This window comes from Ambystoma mexicanum, chromosome 4p, assembly GCF_040938575.1.
Source record: "Ambystoma mexicanum isolate Mex_15411 chromosome 4p, UKY_AmexF1_1, whole genome shotgun sequence".
Lineage (NCBI taxonomy): Eukaryota > Metazoa > Chordata > Amphibia > Caudata > Ambystomatidae > Ambystoma > Ambystoma mexicanum.
Window position 1 is genome coordinate 89,719,106 of NC_090927.1, and position 19,624 is coordinate 89,738,729.

Here is a 19,624-nt window from a genome sequence, read left to right on the forward strand (position 1 = left end):
TTGTACATCTAAAATTTTAAAAATGTGCAGAGGAAAAAAAATCAACTTTTTGTGTCGGAGGGCTTTTTCGGTCTGATGACATGGAACTCTGTGTCGGGTAAAATTTTGGGTTTGTCCCCCTTGGAGCCTCAACATTTTATTTCATGGTAAGTTAATTTAAATTAGAAGATTGCAATGGCATGGTAATAGTGAGCTCACAGGTGAATATTCAGTACTCTTAGTGTTTCCTTCTCCAAGAAAAACACATTTTAATTTCGGAGTCAGCAGTGACAAAAACTGTGAAAATGTTCAAAATTGTTATGAGAAACACAAAAAAAGACTGTAGTCAGGGGAATTAGAACAAGCTGCATTGAATGTACATCTACAAATGTTAAAAATGTGCAGAGGAAAAAAACCTTTTTATGTGAAGGGCTTATTCGGTCCGATGCCATGGAACTCTGTGTCGGGTAAAATTTTGGGTTCGTCCCCTTTGGAGCCTCAACATTTTATTTCATGGTAAGTGAATTTAAACTAGAAGGTTGCAATGGGATGGTAATAGTGAGCTTACAGGTGAATTTTCAGTACTCTTAGAGTTTCCTTCACCAAGAAAAACGTGCAAGGCAGCTTTTTGAAACAGGATGACTTTTTGGCAAAAGCGCCATATATGGCGCTTTTGCCAAGAAGTAACTCACTTTCATGTCAAGGCAAAATGCAGTTTTTGTGTTTCTGATTGTGTTAGTACAACTCAGAACCCACCACTGGTGTTGATGGAGAGTCCAGCATATGTATCTAACCTATTTATACAACTTGTTTGGGGGGAGAACTTGAAATTTCTAGTCTGAGGCCTTATTGCTCAGTCCACTATTGTAGACAGATTCTGACACCGACATCTGTTGACACCAGTACACCTTAACTTTACATATCTGCAGCTTAACCGAGCATGCTAGTCACTATATTAATCACTTGGGCTCTTGTGAAGAAGATTTGACAGGTAAGCCAGCTTTTTTTTAAAAGCCTCAACATTTTATTTCATGGTAAGTGAATTTATACTAGGTGGCTGCAATGGCATGGTAATACTGATCTCACAGGTGGATTTTCAGCATTCTAAGTCTTTCCTTCGCCAAGAAAAACACATTTTAATTTCTATGTCAGCAGTGACAATAAGTGTGAAAATGTTCAAAATTTTTATGAGAAACACAACAAAAAGACTGTATTCAGGGGAATTATAACAAGCTGCATTGATTGTACATCTAAAATTTTAAAAATGTGCAGAGGAAAAAAAATCAACTTTTTGTGTCGGAGGGCTTTTTCGGTCTGATGACATGGAACTCTGTGTCGGGTAAAATTTTGGTTTTGTCCCCCTTGGAGCCTCAAAATTTTATTTCATGGTAAGTTAATTTAAATTAGAAGGTTGCAACATCCCGCGGAGTCTGCCGTGATTTTAAGGTCATCCCAGATTGAGGTGAGTGTGGTTTCAGTTCCGTGCCGGGCTCTGAAACCTGATTGTGCGGGGTCTAGGAGATTGTTGGCTTCGACAAAGGCATTTAGTTTGGTGTAGGCGGTTTGGTCAATGAGTTTGTCAAAGAACCTGGTGTTTGATATGGGGCGGTAGTTTTTGGGTTCAAGAGGGTCGATAGAAGGATTTTTTTATTAGAAGTTTGACATGAACCGTTTTGAATGCATCGGGAAAAATACCTGAGGAAAGGGAGTCATTTATGATGGATCTTGCGTGTTCTCCTCCGCAGGTAGAAGCAAACATTTCTTTGAGGGTTGTGGCCGGGCAAGGGTCCAGCGGAGAGCTGGATGGTTTGCAGGCAGAGAGAAGTTTGAGAAATTGGTCGGGTGATATTGGACTAAAGGAGTCGAACGTTGGTTGCGCAGTGGTCGCAGGCGGTGGATTGGCCGGTATGGGGGAGGGTTGCCTGGTGGATGTAAGAGAGCCAGTTTGGTGTTTAGCGCATTTTTTCTTTCGAGAGCTGTGGCGTAAAAGTAGAGAGAGAGTGAGTCGCACAGTGATTATAAGGGGGTCGGGACGGTGGTAGTGGATGCCGGTTTGGTGAATTCGCTGATGATTTTGTGAAGTTCTTTGCTGGGATTTTTGCAGTTTAGGATTTGGGAGTTGTAGTGGGCTTTTTTTGCTTTCCGGATTTTGGCCTTGTACTGATGAAGGTGTCGGGCCAAGGTGGCTCTGCACTTTTGGGTTTTGCCTTTCTGCCATTTACGTTCTAGGTATTTATATAGTTGTTTAGTGGTCTTCGAATCAGGGGTGAACCATCTAGGGAAGAGGCCACGGTGGGCTGATGGTTTGCAAGAGGGTGTGAGCCGCATTAGTGAGCCCTTGAGCCATGAGTCAAAGGCACCAGGGGTTAGTTGTTTATTGAGTTGGCAGGTAGGTAGAGGAGACTGGAGGAGTGAGTCGGCTAGGTCAGGAACGATTATTAGTTTTTTCCAGCATTTGCGTAGATTCGGAGGTTCAAGTTCGAGTACGGGAAGCAGGTCAGGTGAGCGAATGGCGAAACAAACAATGAAGTGATCGGACCAGATCATAGGGGTTGGGGGGTTTAGATGTATCCGGTTGTGGGAGCTAAAGATGGCATCAAGAGTGTGTCCTTTATAGTGAGTTGGGCCGTTTATGTGGGGTTGGAAGTTAATCGCGTCTAGACCATCAAGCAGAGCGCGTGTCATAGGGTTGATGGGGATGTCGTGCCATATGTTGAAATCTCTAAGAAGGGTGAGGTTGGGATGGTTTAGTTAAAGGGTGGCAATAGAGTCGCAGAGGTTGTTTGACAATTGTCTATCATAGCCAGGGGGTCTGTAGATTATTAGGAAACTGTGTGAGAATGACGGGGAGAGGGATAGTTTAATGAGGAGTGATTCAGAGGAAGGAATGGAAGGTTGATTGTCGATGATTGAGGCATGGAAGTGATACTTGAAGACAATGCTATTCCCCCTCCTCTAAAGGGTCGGTTCAGTGGGATGAGGGAGTAGTCAGGGGGGAAGTCTTCATTGGTGATTGGGGCAAAGTCGTCAGAGAACCAAGTTTCGGTGATGAAAACCAGGTCTGGTTTGTCAGAGGCGAGGAGGTCAAAGATGCTGTGTTTGTTTTTTGCTATGGATCGGGCATTAAATAGGATGCAAGTCACTTCGGTAGGTGTCGGAGCTGCAGCGGAGGGGGTTGGGGAGGATCGGTTGGAGACGGATAGGGTTGGGTGATGGTCGATGGGAAAAGTGGGCGAGCAGAAAAGTTGGCGGGTTTCGGGTGGGAGTCGATGGATGCGTGTGTTAGGGTGATTGGGTATGGCATGGGGGATTTGAAGGTGGGGTGTGGGCGGTTAGGAGTTTCAGTTGCGGTCGGTGAGAAAATGAGGGAGAGGGGTTTTAGGAAGGGTAAAGCAAGGGGGGATGGTAGGAGTTGGGGAAATGATGTGGTGGGTCAAGACAGGCGAGGCGATGAGTGCTGAGAGATTGAGGGGGACCAGGTACGTTTCCTCTTTAGTCTCTTTGTTGCGATTGGTGTGTGCGAGAGGGTAGGGGGGTCAGAGGGGGAGAGGGGTGAGGCTTCTGTTCTTGCTAGGGCTAGGCGTGCAGTTTTCAGGGAGGGGAAGGGGTGTGGTCAGGGGGGATGATGGTGGTGGTTAGTGGGAAAAGCGGGGGGTGCATGATTGCAGGGCAGGGAGTGCCCAGTATGATAGTGAGGGGAGCGGGCATGATCAACGTAGGCTGGTCGGTGGTGGGGTTCAGCGGAGCAGTGGTCTTAGGGTGGTTGGCTCGCCATCGTGCCCCTCTGGCTTGGTGTTTGTAAAGGGGGTGGGTAGGGTATCTGAAGTGGGGTGGGATGATTTGGGAAGGGGGGACGGCAGGCAAGGCTGACAGGAGAGTGGATGCGGTCCACGGTGGTCGTTTCTGGCCCACCCTGGTGGATTGGGTCCGCTCATGGTTAGTACGTGCTATTAGGTGCAGTTTCAGGTGCAACTTACACTTTATGTTGGACTTTATAAGTTCGGAAATATCACTGGGTGAGATTAGTCTTGGTTTCTTGGTTCCACTAAGCAGTGTGATATTATTCACTTATTCTAGGTTTTAGTGTATTAATTGTAACACGGATGCAGATATTAGGCTGTTTATAATTGCAGCTACACGTTAGGATATGCTGTTAAGGGGGCCTATTTAGTTGCAACTACAGCACAGTTACGCTGTTGGGTAGACTTTCTTCTAGCAAGCTGGAATACAGGTAAGCTATTAGGGAGGAACTGAATGTAGCAATGCCACAGGTATGCTTTTAGGTGGACTTTTAAGTGCAATTTAGGAGGACTTTTTAATTGAAGTTCTAAATTCAATTGGGGCACGCTATTAGGCACACTTCTAGATTCAAGCAAGGGGTGATTATTAGGCCCACTTCTAAATTTGAGTTTGTACAGATAGGATATTAGGGATGCTTCTATATTCAACTAACAATTCAACGCTAATGGGCACACTTTTGCACAGAGAGGGATATTATGTACACAGAGAGGATATTAGGTACACTTCCAAGTTCAATTTGCACATAGAGGGTATTAGGGACACTTCTGAATTCAACTACGGCACGTTTTTAGGCACACTTCTAAATTAAACTATGCATCGAGAGACTATTAGCGACACTTTGTTAGTTCAACTAGGGCATGCTATTAGGCACACTTCTAAATTCAAACAGGGCACGCTATTAGGCACACTTCTAAATTAAACTATGCACAGAGAGATTATTAGGGACACTCGTCAGTTCAACTAGGGCACGCGATTAGGCACGCTTCTAAATTAAACTATGCACAGAGAGATTATTAGGGACACTTTGTGAGTTCAACTAGGGCACGCTATTAGGCACACTCGATGAAGCAATTAAAAAAATTATCTTCTCTAAGATGGCCACCACCGATTCTCACCTGGATGCGACTTCCTGAAGAGTCCGGCATCTACAGCTGATTGGCCCGTCTTGCCCCTGGTCCCTATTCCTCTAATCACAGGCAACCGACAGGCGCAGCCATCCAGCGCAGAAGGCCCCGCAAAAGGCTCTTGTCATGAGCCTGCCTCATCCCATTCTAGCCGACTTTGCATGGAGCAGGAGATCCGTGGCCAAGCGTTCGCAGGAGCGACGCGTTCCCCATGATGGCACAGCATTACCCAGCAGAGGTAAGCCCGTGGGCTATGCATACTTCCCAAGTGTCTGATTGACCGCTACTGGATGCAATATATATCACTAGCAGCGTTCTGCAAATGAACGCTGCACCCGCCGTGCTCTGACCCCCTGAATTCACCAGCATTGTTGAAGCAAATTGCACTATCGATGAAGCAATTAAAAAAATGATTTTCTCTAAGATGGCCACCGCCGATTCTCACCTGGATGCAACTTCCTGAAGAGTCCGGCATCTACAGCTGATTGGCCCGCCTTGCCCCAGGTGCCTTTTCCTCCAATCACAGGCAACCGACAGGCGCAGCCATCCAGCGCAGAAGGCCCCGCAAAAGGCTCCTGTCCTGAGCCTGCCTCATCCCATTCTAGCCGACTTTGCATGGAGCAGGAGCTCCGTGGCCAAGCGTTCGCAGGAGCGACGCGTTCCCCATGATGGCACAGCATTACCCAGCAGAGGTAAGCCTGTGGGCTATGCATACTTCCCAAGTGTCTGATTGACCGCTACTGGATGCGATATATATTACTAGCAGCATTCTGCAAATGAACGCTGCTCCCGCCATGCTCTGACCACCTGAATTCACTAGCATTGTTGAAGCAAATTGCACTATCGACGAAGCAATTAAAAAAATTATCTTCTCTAAAATGGCCGCCGCCGATTCTCACCTGGATGCGACTTCCTGAAGAGTCCAGCATCTACAGCTGATTGGCCCGCCTTGCCCCCGGTGCCTTTTCCTCCAATCACACAATCACAGGCAACCGACAGGCGCAGCCGTCCAGCGCAGAAGGCCCCACAAAAGGCTCCTGTCCTGAGCCTGTCTGGAACCTGCAGAGCCCTGAGCCAGGAATTCTGCCCCGGCCGCTTCCCCCCACCCTGCTGCTTAGTTCCACTTGGCCCCTACACAGGGTATGCACCCCTCCGCATCTGCACTGCTGCCGGAACTCTATCGACACACAAATAAGACCAATGATACACAGTGATTTAAAAACTGTCCCTCTCCTCGCACACAAGGTGCACCTGCATATTGCCGCTTTGAGATGCCCACTCCTGTCTTGACTCTCACTCACGTCTAGCCTAATTTACAATACTGCACCATGCTACTTGCCTAGTTAGGCAGAAACCAGCATTTTCCATTGTTACCTTTGTTTATTCATGTCTTGTGACCTACATGCCGCATGCCTGTCACCCTCAACCTGGATACATGCTTGCACTGAATCCGACATGCTGCTTTGATATACCAAGACTTAGACGGTTCTATATTGGATTATCAAACCCTGCAGATGCTCTTCTGCCCTATAGCCTGTTCCTTGTTACACCTAGCCCTAGGCTGCCCTCTGCTGGACTATTGTACTCAGCCTACACTGATTTGCCTATGTTCTGATGCACCTAGCCCTCTGCTGGACTATTATACTTAGCCTACGCTGATTTGCCTATGCTCTGATGCACCTAGCCCTCTGCTGGACTATTGTACTTAGCCTACGCTGATTTGCCTATGCTCTGATGCACCTAGCCCTCTGCTGGACTATTGTACTTAGCCTACGCTGATTTGCCTATGCTCTGATGCACCTAGCCCTCTGCTGGACTATTGTACTTAGCCTACGCTGATTTGCCTGTGTTCTGATGCACCTAGCCCTCTGCTGGACTATTGTACTTAGCCTACGCTGATTTGCCTGTGTTCTGATGCACCTAGCCCTCTGCTGGACTATTGTACTTAGCCTACGCTGATTTGCCTATGCTCTGATGCACCTAGCCCTCTGCTGGACTATTGTACTTAGCCTACGCTGATTTGCCTGTGTTCTGATGCACCTAGCCCTCTGCTGGACTATTGTACTTAGCCTACGCTGATTTGCCTGTGTTCTGATGCACCTAGCCCTCTGCTGGACTATTGTACTTAGCCTACGCTGATTTGCCCATGTTCTGATGTACCTAGCCCTCTGCTGGACTGTTGTACTTAGCCTATGCTGATTTGCCTATGCTCTGATGCTCCTTACCCCAGGCTGCCCCTTGCCCTACTGCCTAACTATTGATAGAGGAAGCCCCCATTAGCCTGTTTTTCTTGCCCCCATACCGTTCATCATACTTAGTGCCCCATCTCTATGTGTCTCTATGTGCCTACCTACGCCTGTACAGCATGCACACCTAGTTGTTGCCTCACTGCTTTTAACCCTAGAGGATACTTTCCAATCTAGGCATTGCCCCATCGTAACCTAGCCTCAGAGTATACTAGACTTGCATTGTGCCACCCTGCGCCCAGACCATGATCACCTGGCTTACTCTCACCATGTTCCCCTTCTGTATCATACCAGACAATGTTCCCTGTAGCGGCAACAACTTCATAACCTTCAACGATGGCCTAGCCAATCTTGGATGTCCTAGGCACTACCCGATCCCCTGCCCCACGCCCCTCCTACCTTCCCAGCCGCCCTTCTCACCCAACCACTACCCTCACCATACCTCCTCCGTAGACAACAGCTCCCTAGACAATACTATCGCTAACAAAACTCTCAAACATAGCAGACCCAGTACCGCAAGCCACACTGTGCCTCCCACACTGAAATCTCCAAAACCCTTATGCTCAACCAACCCGGATATCACAGCTCGCAACAACAGACTAGGCACTAGGCTCCCCCATACAACTAGCATATACCCTTCCAAACTTTACACCAAAACTATGAAGAATCTAAAGACCCCCAATAAGCCTGAACCACTCCCCCTAAAAGGAGCCTTTCGTAATGTCAGATCCCTGGCCGCACACCCCACAGAAATCGCCAACACCATTCTAACCAATGATCTCGACTTCCTTGCCCTAACGGAAACATGGCTACACGAGGCATCAGGACCACACTTATCATTAGCTATTCCTGCCAATTACTCCATCCTCAGAGCCGACAGACCTAATGGCAAGGGAGGCGGCGTAGCGATCATCTCTAAATCATTACTAGGCTGTAGACCAATCTCCACCGTATTGGTTAAATCCTGTGAGCAACTCTGTCCCCAGCAACCTAAAACAATCTTGGGTTCTCCCTCTCTTAAAAAACAATCACTAGACTCTGCCATACCAACCAAATACAGACCCATCACCACTGTCCCCTTCCTGTTAAAAATCCTGGACAGAGTCGCCTACATCCAAATTCAGGAGTACCTTGAATCTAATCAACTGCTAGGCATACGTCAATCTGGCTTCAGACCTCAACACGGAACACAAACCGCTCTGGTTGACCTCAAAAGCCAGATTGATGAAATCAAAGACAAAGGTAATGCCGCAATCCTACTTCTCTTAGACCTCTCAGCGGCCTTCGATTTAGTCGACCACGAAATCCTTTGCAGCCACCTATCTATCGCAGCCCACTTCTCCTCCTTTGCCTCCTCATGGATACAATCCTTCCTGGCGAATAGGACCATGCAAGTTTTCTCCACATCAGCTGCAGCGGACCCTATCCCCATCACATGCAGAGTCCCACAAGGCTCTTGTGTATCCCCCACTTTGTATAATATATTTACAAAGCCGCTATTCGACAAACTGGACCGTCTGGGTGTCACCTACACTAACTATGCAGATGACACCCAGATCCTCCTCACCATCTCGGGAAACTACAATGCAGACGACACACGGATCAACGAAATCTTCTCCATCATTCAGGCATGGATGGCCACCCACGGCCTATGCCTGAATGATGAGAAGACAGAGCTTCTTCTGGTCGGCTCTCCCTATAACCTGTCAAAACTTAGTCCTTGCTACAGTAACTTTATCATAGATGGTAATGCCATCCCCATTGTTAAGAGTGTGAAAACCCTAGGCTTCCACCTTGATGCCAACACCAACCTCTCCAAACAAATCAACGCGACCGCCTCAGCCACTGCCTACACAGGTAAGCTAATTAGGGTAGCAGACCTTTCCTATCCTCCAACAGCTGCCTCACTCTTGCCAGAGCCCTCATTCAGTCCAAACTAGACTACTGCAATAGCCTGTATCTAGGAGCCAACCAATCCATAATCAACAAACTCCAGGTTTCAGCTACTCATCTTTTGTCTGAATGTACAGGGACATTGAACCAGAGAGCTGAAAGATGTTTGAGATTTATACATGATGCTCGGTCATTGGACCCTCAAATATTTTGGCAAATACTTTCATCGGGAAATGAACATTTCCTTACAGCTGAGGTGGTAACTCTCCTCAAAGAACTGAATCTGATTGGAAAAAGGGAGATGGATCTGGGTGACATCTGAAAAGCAATGTAGACCTTTATTGATTGTTTTCTAGTGGTCTTCTCTTTTTTTATCTATTTTGTTTTGTTTTACTTTGTTTCTTTTTTCATTGGCTATATTTTACCTTTTTCCCTGGCCTTTTTTGCGTAACTTTAGCCATTCTAAACTCCTTCTTTTTCTGTGTAAGTTGTAAATTATTGTTTAATTAACTCTTTTTCTTGTAAATGCTCAGTTTTATGAATATGTGTAAAAAGTGAAAGTTTTTTAAATTTCTTTGGCTAGTACACAACAAAAAAGAAAAGTACACATGGAACACAGCACAAAACTCAATGACGCACAGACCCCAATCAGTAAATTCCCTATACCTACACCTAGATTGTACACAAGAAGAAATAAATACCATCACTCCTATGGGGTTGTGGTGTCCAGCAAGATGGAAGATGCAAAGAAGCTCTGGTGCAAGTTGAACTTCAAAGCTCATCCAGAGCCACCAAACCTGCATGCCTGGACTGCGCACCACGCAGAGCCAGTGACACTTACACTGGCTCACGGATGAAGTCAATACGCTGGCACCGACTAACGCACCTGGCAGGACATTTTTAAAAAGTGGGTGGATGGGAAGTGCAGGCTGAAACTGAAGTACAAGCAGTTCAATGTGGCCCAAGCTCTCGGAGGAGAACCACCAGGCCCTGTGCTACAACTGACTCCCAGGGAAGAGAAGACCCTGACAGGCCCCTGCAAGTGCCCAGTATGTGATCTCCGCCTCATCTGCCAATACGCCCTGTTGATGATTATTATGGCATGCCTATTGATCCGCCGGAGTGTGTGCCACATGCATGTTCTCACAACACCCAATGCAAGATAACGTTGTCTCGCAACTCTGGCCCTCCATCATACAGACCTATCAGATCTTCAGGAAAACTATTGATTAGGTGCAGGATGTCCCATTGGGGTTTCATTCAATAAGAATTAAGTTTTGTATTTTATTTTATTTATATAGCCGCTAACGCCGAAGCGCTTCACAAGGTTTAAAAAGGTACAACAAATGACATGACCAATACACAAATCAGTTTGAGACCCGATACTCCTTCAGGCCTGTTTTACAAAGGGAAAGAGAAGACAGAGACCGGATAGAAAGGGAGGGGCAGTTCAGTGCTTTGGGGAAAAAAGGAGCAGAAACAAGGGGCTGCACAGGATGGACGTGAGCCAACAAGGAGAAAGAGAGCCTGAGAGAGCAGAGGATGCGATGGAGAGTAGAAAAAAACCAAGGAGGAATGATAAGGGGGTGCAAGACCATGGAGACATTTAAATACCAGTCATAGTAATGGGAATAGGAGTCAGGGTTCAAAAGAGAGCCATCTAAGGGAGTTCAAAGCCATGGAGATGGACACAATGGGAGAAAGGGTGAAAAGGACGCCAATAGACGAGTGGTAGATCAAACGAAAGGTGCACAGTATTAGCCGGAAACCAGGCATTAGACCTGAACAGAAAAGAGATGAGAAAAGATTAAGGACGAGATGAGGAGTTGGGAAGCATGGAAGGTTAGAAACTGGCAGGCTTTAGGGATGTTAAATAGATATCAGCAAGAACGAGAGATGAGGGGATGTGAAACATAAATGAGAGGAAAGAGTACAAAATGAATGAATGATTTATCTCAGGAATATTCATGCTGGTGACCCTGAAACCCTGGCCCGGTTGCGAACCTCGAGGACCAGAGTTGTATATCCTTGATTTTAAGAGATCATGAGGTCGGCCATCCTGGTGGTGCTGATCAGTTTCCAATAACATCACCCACAGGGATCTGTCATCATGCATTGAAGAAAGGGATCTCCATTGACTCTTCGACACCAACAGTCTATACTCCAACACCATCCCAGTAAGATAGCTCAGCGAGTGCAGAGCTCACTGCTGTGCCCTGTGTGTGACAGCATGTCACAGGTTCAATCCTGGCAACGCCAACTCAGCCTTCAATCCGTCGGAGGTTGCTAAACGAGTACCAGCTTGGGTTGGGTCATAAGAACTAGATACAAACTTTTTCTATGTACAGTGCTTTGGAGAAAATGCTATATAGACAACAAATTATTACTATCAACTCAGAGATCCAACTCAAAACGATCTTCTAACAAAGGAACAAGGTGGGGTCTACTCCAGCTCCCACCTTGAAACAGAGAATTAACTGTGAGCAATTATTTCTCAGAATTTCCAAAGCATTCTTGCTACCTATGCGATCTAATTCATTAATGTTATTCTATTTCGGTGTTTTGTACAGCGAAGATTACAGCAGAGAGCTGCCTCAGTGCTTTGTGGAGGTAAAGGGTTGTGGGCTAGGCATCCGGGGAGTAAGGACAGACAGTGGTAGGGTGCACTGAAGGGGTGTGGGCTAGGGATCCAGGGAGTAAGGGCAGGCAGTGGTAGGGTGCACTGTAGGGGTGAAGACTAGGGATTTGGGGAGTAAGGACAGGCAGTGCTAGGGTGCACGGTAGGGGCGTGGGCTAGGGATCCTGGGAGTAAGGACAGGCAGTGGAAGGGTGCACTGTAGGGGCGTGGTCTAGGGATCCGGGGAGTAAGGGCAGGCAGTGGAAGGGTGCACTGTGGGGGCGTGGGCTAGGGAGCCGGGGAGTAAGGACAGGCAGTGGAAGGGTGCACTGTAGGGGCATGGCTAGGGATCCGGGGAGTAAGGACAGGCAGTGGTAGGGTGCACTGTAGGGGCACGGGCTAGGGATCCAGGGAGTAAGGGCAGGCAGTGGTAGGGTGCACTGTAAGGGCGTGGGCTAGGGATCCGGGGAGTAGGGACAGGCAGTGGTAGGGTGAACTGTAGGGGCGTGGGCTAGAGATCCAGGGAGTAAGGGCAGGCAGTGGTAGGGTGCACTGTAGGGGTGTGGGCTAGGGATCCGGGGAGTAAGGACAGGCAGTGGTAGGGTGCACTGTAGGGGCGTGGGCTAGGGATCCGGGGAGTAAGGACAGGCAGTGGTAGGGTGCACTGTAGGGGCACGGGCTAGGGAGCCGGGGAGTAAGGGCAGGCAGTGGTAGGGTGCACTGTAGGGGCGTGGGCTAGGGATCCAGGAAGTAGGGACAGGCAGTGGTAGGGTGCACTGTAAGGGTGTGGGCTAGGGATCCGGGGAGTAAGGACAGGCAGTGGTAGGGTGCACTGTAGGGGCTTGGGCTAGGGATCCGGGGAGTAAGGACAGGCAGTGGTAGGGTGCCCTGTAGGGGCGCGGGCTAGGGATCCGCGGAGTAAGGACAGGAAGTAGTAGGGTGCACTGTAGGGGCGCGGGCTAGGGAGCCAGGGAGTAAGGGCAGGCAGTGGTAGGGGGCACTGTAGGGGCGTGGGCTAGGGATCCAGGGAGTAAGGGCAGGCAGTGGTAGGGTGCACTGTAAGGGCGTGGGCTAGGGATCCGGGGAGTAGGGACAGGCAGTGGTAGGGTGCACTGTAGGTGCGTGGGCTAGGGATCCGGGGAGTAAGGACAGGCAGTGGTAGGGTGCACTGTAGGGGCGCGGGCTAGGGAGCCGGGGAGTAAGGACAGGCAGTGGTAGGGTGCACTGTAGGGGCTTGGGCTAGGGATCCGGGGAGTAAGGACAGGCAGTGGTAGCGTGCACTGTAGGGGCGTGGGCTAGGGATCCAGGGAGTAAGGACAGGCAGTGGTAGGGTGCACTGTAGGGGCGCGGGCTAGGGAGCCGGGGAGTAAGGGCAGGCAGTGGTAGGGTGCACTGTAGGGGCGTGGGCTAGGGATCCAGGGAGTAGGGACAGGCAGTGGTAGGGGGCACTGCATTCACAGCAGATCAGGGGCCACATCCTTGAACGCCCAGTGATGATTCTCCGGCAGTGCTGCGAGCAGGCCCTTCCAGGCTGAGCAGGAGATTGTGGGCAGGTTATGTGCTAGAAGTTAAGACCTATAATGGAGAAAGGGGGAATCTGGGGATGAATGGGTTCCTAGTCATTGTAAATCAGTCTCAGCATGAGGTCAAGTTGGGAAAGATGTCAGGCACAGGAAATCTGGAATTCTCCCTATTCAATGCAACGTTGTAGGATTTTTGTACTTTCTAAGATTAAAACAAATGCTTCTCCGTTTATATGATCACACAGCCGTTCCCTTCAAGCCTTACTAACAGATGTTTACAGGGCTTACACATGTACAATGATTCCAACATTTTCAGCTGTCAAGTGAGCAATTGCAGAATTTTGCATGTTTTTATGTATAAGTCAAGTCACCGTGCACAACGGGACGTGGCGTGTCAATAAAGAACACAGGAAGCAAGAAACCTTGCAGTTCGGGGCTAACTACGCAACTGGTGTGACGTGGCTCATTTTCACTGCGTCACCATGCCCACGGCCTACAGCTATGGCGCAGCACAGTCTCACACACTGCAGGGGGCCCTGCAGTAGAATACAACTCTGGCAACAAGGTGCGACCTGAACCACACACGCAAGCACAGTTTTTCTATGTGTGAGGAATACATGCACATTTTTTGGCAAACACGCTGTATAGTACAGCGTTCCAATGGCAGGAGCACATGCAGGCAGGTGCAATCAACCTGTTTTGAACCCTGAAAACCACCACATTCAAGCTGGGACATATCATCCAAGACTGGAACGCTCCCTTGGGACACAGCACTACCACAGATATCTACCAGGTGAGAGGGAGTGGCCCCATATAGTGCAGAGGGACACCATACCAGGGGATAAACACAAAGGAAAACATAACCACAGGCTTCTCAACACCCAGATCAGGTACACCAACAAGGATAGCAGCATCACTGACCTTGCCTGACCCAACACCATGCAATCATGGCAGTGCCACAGTAGCAATGGGACAGTTTGATCCCTACACAGACCCCTCATCGGTAGGACCGGGATTAATGATCTGGATACAGAAATTTGATATGGCAATGGTATGTAAGGACATAATGACACAGAGGAAGATGAGGTCTCATCTACTACTAAGTGTGATGCCAGTCGAACACTCAAGCACACAGACAGTTTGTTGTTTGAGTATGGGTGCAAAACACTGTTACCTGTTGTGGGACAGTTCCGAACAATGCTGAGCAGAGGGGACAAAGTAATCAGGTCTAAGGTATACATTGTGAATGCAGGAATCGAGTGCCTACTGATATGTGAGTCGGCAGAAGAATTGGGACTAATCAAATTCATCTGCTATGTCTCCGACTCCACAGACATCAGCGACTTACTTACAAAACACCCTGGCCGCTTACAGGGCATAGGGGGCCCAAAAGGTAAACTTATCAAGTTACACATTGACTCTACAGTGTAACCGAGAGAAGTGTGGCACAGAAGAACACCGCTCAACCTCCACAAACTGGACAAGGCAGAAATCATAGAACCAGTAGCGGGTCCAACCTCATGGGTGTCCCCCATGGTCTTCACTAAAAAGCCAAAACAACCTGGGAATGTGTGAATCTGCATTGACATGTGACTACCTAATGCAGCCATTAGAAGAGAACGGCACATTACCCCCACTTTGGATGAAATTGTGACAGACCTCACAGGGTCCTGATTCTTCTCGAAACAAGTCCTCAATGCTGGATATCACCAGGTGAAGCTGCACTGTGATTTAAGGTACAACATTTTCGAAACATCTAGGCCTGGGACAGTATAAAAGATTGTGCTTCGGAATATCCTCTGAAGCAGAAGTATTGTAGCAAGTAATCCAAGAAGTCATCCAAAGGATACCTGAAGTACTAAACGTCAGTGATGACATCCTCGTACATGCCAGCAGAAAAGAGGAACAACCAACGCAGACTGGAAATGGTAGTCTACAGGTTGGAAAGCGCTGGACTTACCATTATCAGAAAAAGTGTGAATTTATGAAGGAAGAAATTACCTATTTTGGATACTTATTCAACAGCAATGGTGTATCCGCTGACTCTCTCAAAGTGGCAGATAGCAAAGGAGCCTCTCCTCCCAACATACTGACGGAGGTGCGCTGCAGCTTCCTAGGAATGGTGACATACAGCGGCATATTTATAAACAATCTGGCAACCATCCAGGACCATTGATGCAGCTGATCAAGGCCAACACCAAGTGGGACTGGAACACCCGCTGTCAAGGCGTCTTTGAACAAATCAAGACATCACTATTGGCGTACACTACCATGATGTACTATGATGCCACGCTATAAACAAAACTATTTGTGGACACCAGCCCTTTCAGACTGGGAGCCATCCTGGTCCAGACATCATACACAGGAGAGATAAGGCCAATCGCGTGTGCATCACGAGCTTTGACACCAATGGAACAGCCATACTCAAACATAGAGAAGGAGGCCATCGCAGTCCTATGGGGTTGCAGACATTTTCACCTGTACCTATATGGGCGAAAATTCAAGGCGCACACTGATCACAAGCCTCTACTGCCCATATTCACAGGGTCTTCCCCGCACCCGCCAGCCCATATCGGAAAATGGTTGTTGCACTTCCAACAATATGACTGTAAATTGGTGTATCAAGCAAGGGCAGAGGGGGGCGTGGCCAGCGCTGATGGCGTAAAGACGTGTCTGTGCGGAGCTCCCGTCTCGATCCTGGCCTAGATCCTTAACTCGATCAATATTTTTGACCTGAACAGGAGCCAAACTCATACTCCGGTGGGGGAAGCGATTCCGGCCCTGCTCGGCGCAGGAACGAGGAGAAACGGAGCCGGCGTCCCTGAAAACGCAGCATCTGAACTGGTACCCCCGGGAGAAACAAGATGGCGGACGGCGCCGAGGCCTGAAGGAAGAACAGATTAAGTCGGCAGCGAGGCAGCGGGGAGACGGTCCATCGGGCGCTGCCTCCTTTGTCGCGGGCTGGGTCGAAGAAGCCCCTGTGAGCAGAGCGGAAAGACCCCAGTGAGGAAACCAAGCGCAGGACCGGCCACCCTTGGATCTCCCTCCCCCCCAGGAGACGTCCCACTGTTGGGAGCCCCCGAGCGCACAGGAGAACCTCCGCATTACCCAGGGGCGCGAACGGAGCTACATCCGAGGCTCCGGGACCGCTGCAGAGGAGACACAGAGTGTGAGCAGACCGCTGCCATTTCAAGGGAGACCCGTCGGTGATCTGCCAGCCGCGAGTGCGGTGGTGCTCCGTGAGCCGGAGCGGCAGCAGCGTGAGCGGACCCCTGCCGCTGTCGTTACAGCGAACTGCACGGGGCCCTTCTCCCTCCCTGAATAGGCAACCGAGCGGTTGAAGAGAGAACAGTCCACGCTCGGATGAACCGGTAGGCTTGCAGACCCTAACCCAACACTGGGGAGCCGGAACTCGCCTGTGCCGTAGACAGCAGGGCCCAGCAGGGTTACAGGACAGTGGCCCAGTGTGCTGGGAGATCGCAGAGCACTCCATTGCCCTACTGGGAGAATATCCTGCGCAGGAGCACATACTTAACTGCACCCCCCTGTGTTCTCCGGTGCCACCACTGAGTATCACTGAGTATCACTGCATAACACTGACCTGTGAGGCTCACTTTGTTACACACTGTCCAGGGGCTCATATCTGCCGTCATAACACTAGGAGGGACTAATGTCTACTTCACGTAACAAAAACAGGGGTGCAACAATTATGGACTCGTTCTCAGGGGCTAAACCCAAACAGCCCAGCCAACATGAGATCCCCACACAGACGGAACCCCCTGCAACTGTTGATGACCCCAGCAACGCCCAAGTGCTGCAGGCTATTGCTACACTCCAAACGTGTATGGAGACCAGGATAGATGAACTTAAGGTGGACATGCAGCTCATCCGCCAAGATGCCCGCAACCTAGCGGAAAGAATAAGCACGGTGGAAATAAATCTGCAGGATACCACAGACACTGCCAAGGACTTAAAGCACAAAGTTATCGCACTTGAGAAACAAGTGGCTCATCTCGAGGCGAGATCAGAGGAAGCAGAGGGAAGGGCCCGCCGCAGTAACATCCGAGTCCTTGGCGTTCCGGAGGGGATGGAAGGCACTGACCCCACGGAATTTATTGAGTCCCTATTAATGCAAGAGGTTGGAGCTGGCAAGCTTACACAGGGATTCTCCGTCGAGAGAGCCCACCGCTCCCTACAGAAACGACCCCCACCGGGATCACACCCACGCCCGATGATTGCCAAGATCTTAAACTTTCGCGATAGAGAGACGATCCTCAAATTCTCGAGGGACGGAGGCGAGATTAGACGCAATGGCTCCAAGATCGTTATCTACCCCGATTATACCCCGCAAGTGCAGCGCGCCAGGAATTCATTCATACCTGTCAAAGCTCAACTGCGGAAGCTTGATCTTAAATACATGCTCCTGTACCCCTCGCGCCTTAAGATACTATACAAAGGCAAAGCTGTCTTCATGGATACTCCGGCAGCAGCCACTATGTGGATGAAGCACAATAATTTGGCTGAGGGAGAGGATCACGCCTTGACGCCCAATGGCTGAACACAAACAGATCTCTTTGCTGTAATGATCAATTAGTTCTTTCAAGGACGGGAGCTATATGGACTACCCACAGACATTGTCACAACCCACCCCACCCCAAGCATGGCTGGCCTATGGCCAACACCACATCCGCACCTCACGACCCGGATCGGCCAATGGGTAGCGGAAGCCCCCGAGCGTTGTCCTCCCAGAACAGCTGCTGGGGGCAACATACAGTTATCTTTCATGTTCAATCCACCTGTTCGAGTGGAAGTTAAATTTGTTCATAAGTCTCCGTTTAATACATCAACACAACAATCATGGTCAGCAGGAAGATTACAATGCGCATTGTTGACGGCCGACCCAGGGGGCAATTGCTCAGCACACGAAGCTGGCTTGAAGACGGTTGAGACTGCCATGAGTTCAGCGTTCCAACTCCTCTGCCACCATCATGTCTACACGCCTTAAGATCGCCACTTGGAACGTGAGGGGTTTGGGTACCTACTTACGCCGCAACAGAGTTAAATCCTATCTACACAGGAAGAGGATAGGACTGGCCCTGTTACAAGAAACCCACTTAACCAAGGAATCCACCGCGACGCTCCAATCATACTGGGGTGGACAGGGGTTCGGGTCCACGTATTCTAAATTCGCTAGAGGGGTGTTCACTTGGATCAACCCTCATATCCCCTTCCAGCTTACAAAAGCTGAACTGGACCCAGAAGGAAGGTACGTGATACTCTGGGGCCACATCGAACAAACAGAGATATGTATTGTCAATTCATACCTCCCCAACAACAATATCCCTGCGCACCTCGCTATGTTGTACACAAAGATTGCACTTTATAGAGATGCATTCTTTATCTGGGGAGGCGACTTTAATTGCGTCAGTGACTCTGTGCTTGACAGATCTGCTCCTCCCTTGGAGGGCCCGTCGACTGCTACCACCGCTATGAATGTCATGCTAAACCGCCTAGACCTGGTAGACATCTGGCGGGAGCAACACCCAGGGGATCGAGGCTATTCCTTCTACTCCTCGCCACATAATCTTCACACCAGAATTGACTACCTCTTTACCGGCAGAGAAAGCTTTCCCCAGATTGATTCTTCCAATTACTTGGGCCGCACCATCTCTGATCACTCTCCCCTGGTAATTGAATGGAACATCACTGGACCCAGACCTCCTATACCTACATGGAGGATGCCCACCGAGGCACTTAAAGATTCAGAGTTCAGGGAAGATCTCAGAGAATCCATAGAGAACTACATTCGTGAGAATAAAGACAGTGTTGACCACCTAAGCACAGTCTGGGATGCTCTCAAAGGGGTTGTAAGGGGAGAGGTCATAGCAAAGGCTGGAGGAATGAGGAAACACCTAAGAACTGAACTTGAATTACTAGAAACTGAAATAGAACAGCTAGAATCCAACACCCTGGACCCCCAACCGCAGGAAGACAGGCTTGCCAGTACTAGGGCCACCTGCAAGGAAGCTTGGGACAGACTGGCCAAATTTGATTACATCACCAGAACCAATAAAGCACACGCCCACGCTGATAAACCTGGTAGACTGCTCGCCTGGCTGTGTAGGAAAGAACACCCTAAATATTCGACCACAGCCTTAAGAGATGCTGATGGCACGCTACATCGGACCCAACATGGAATTAATGACACTTTCGGGCAGTTCTATGCCCAACTATACTCCCATAATGACATGGTGCCCCCTGAGGAAATTTCAAACACCTTGGACGAAATTGGCCTGCCCCTACTCCCGCTGTCACATAAGGAGGCTTTGGAGGCTGATATCACCATAGATGATATAACCGATGCTATCAAGTCTCTGGCCACTTGCAAGGCCCCGGGCAGTGATGGGCTACCCGCCGAATTTTACAAAACCTACGAGCCGG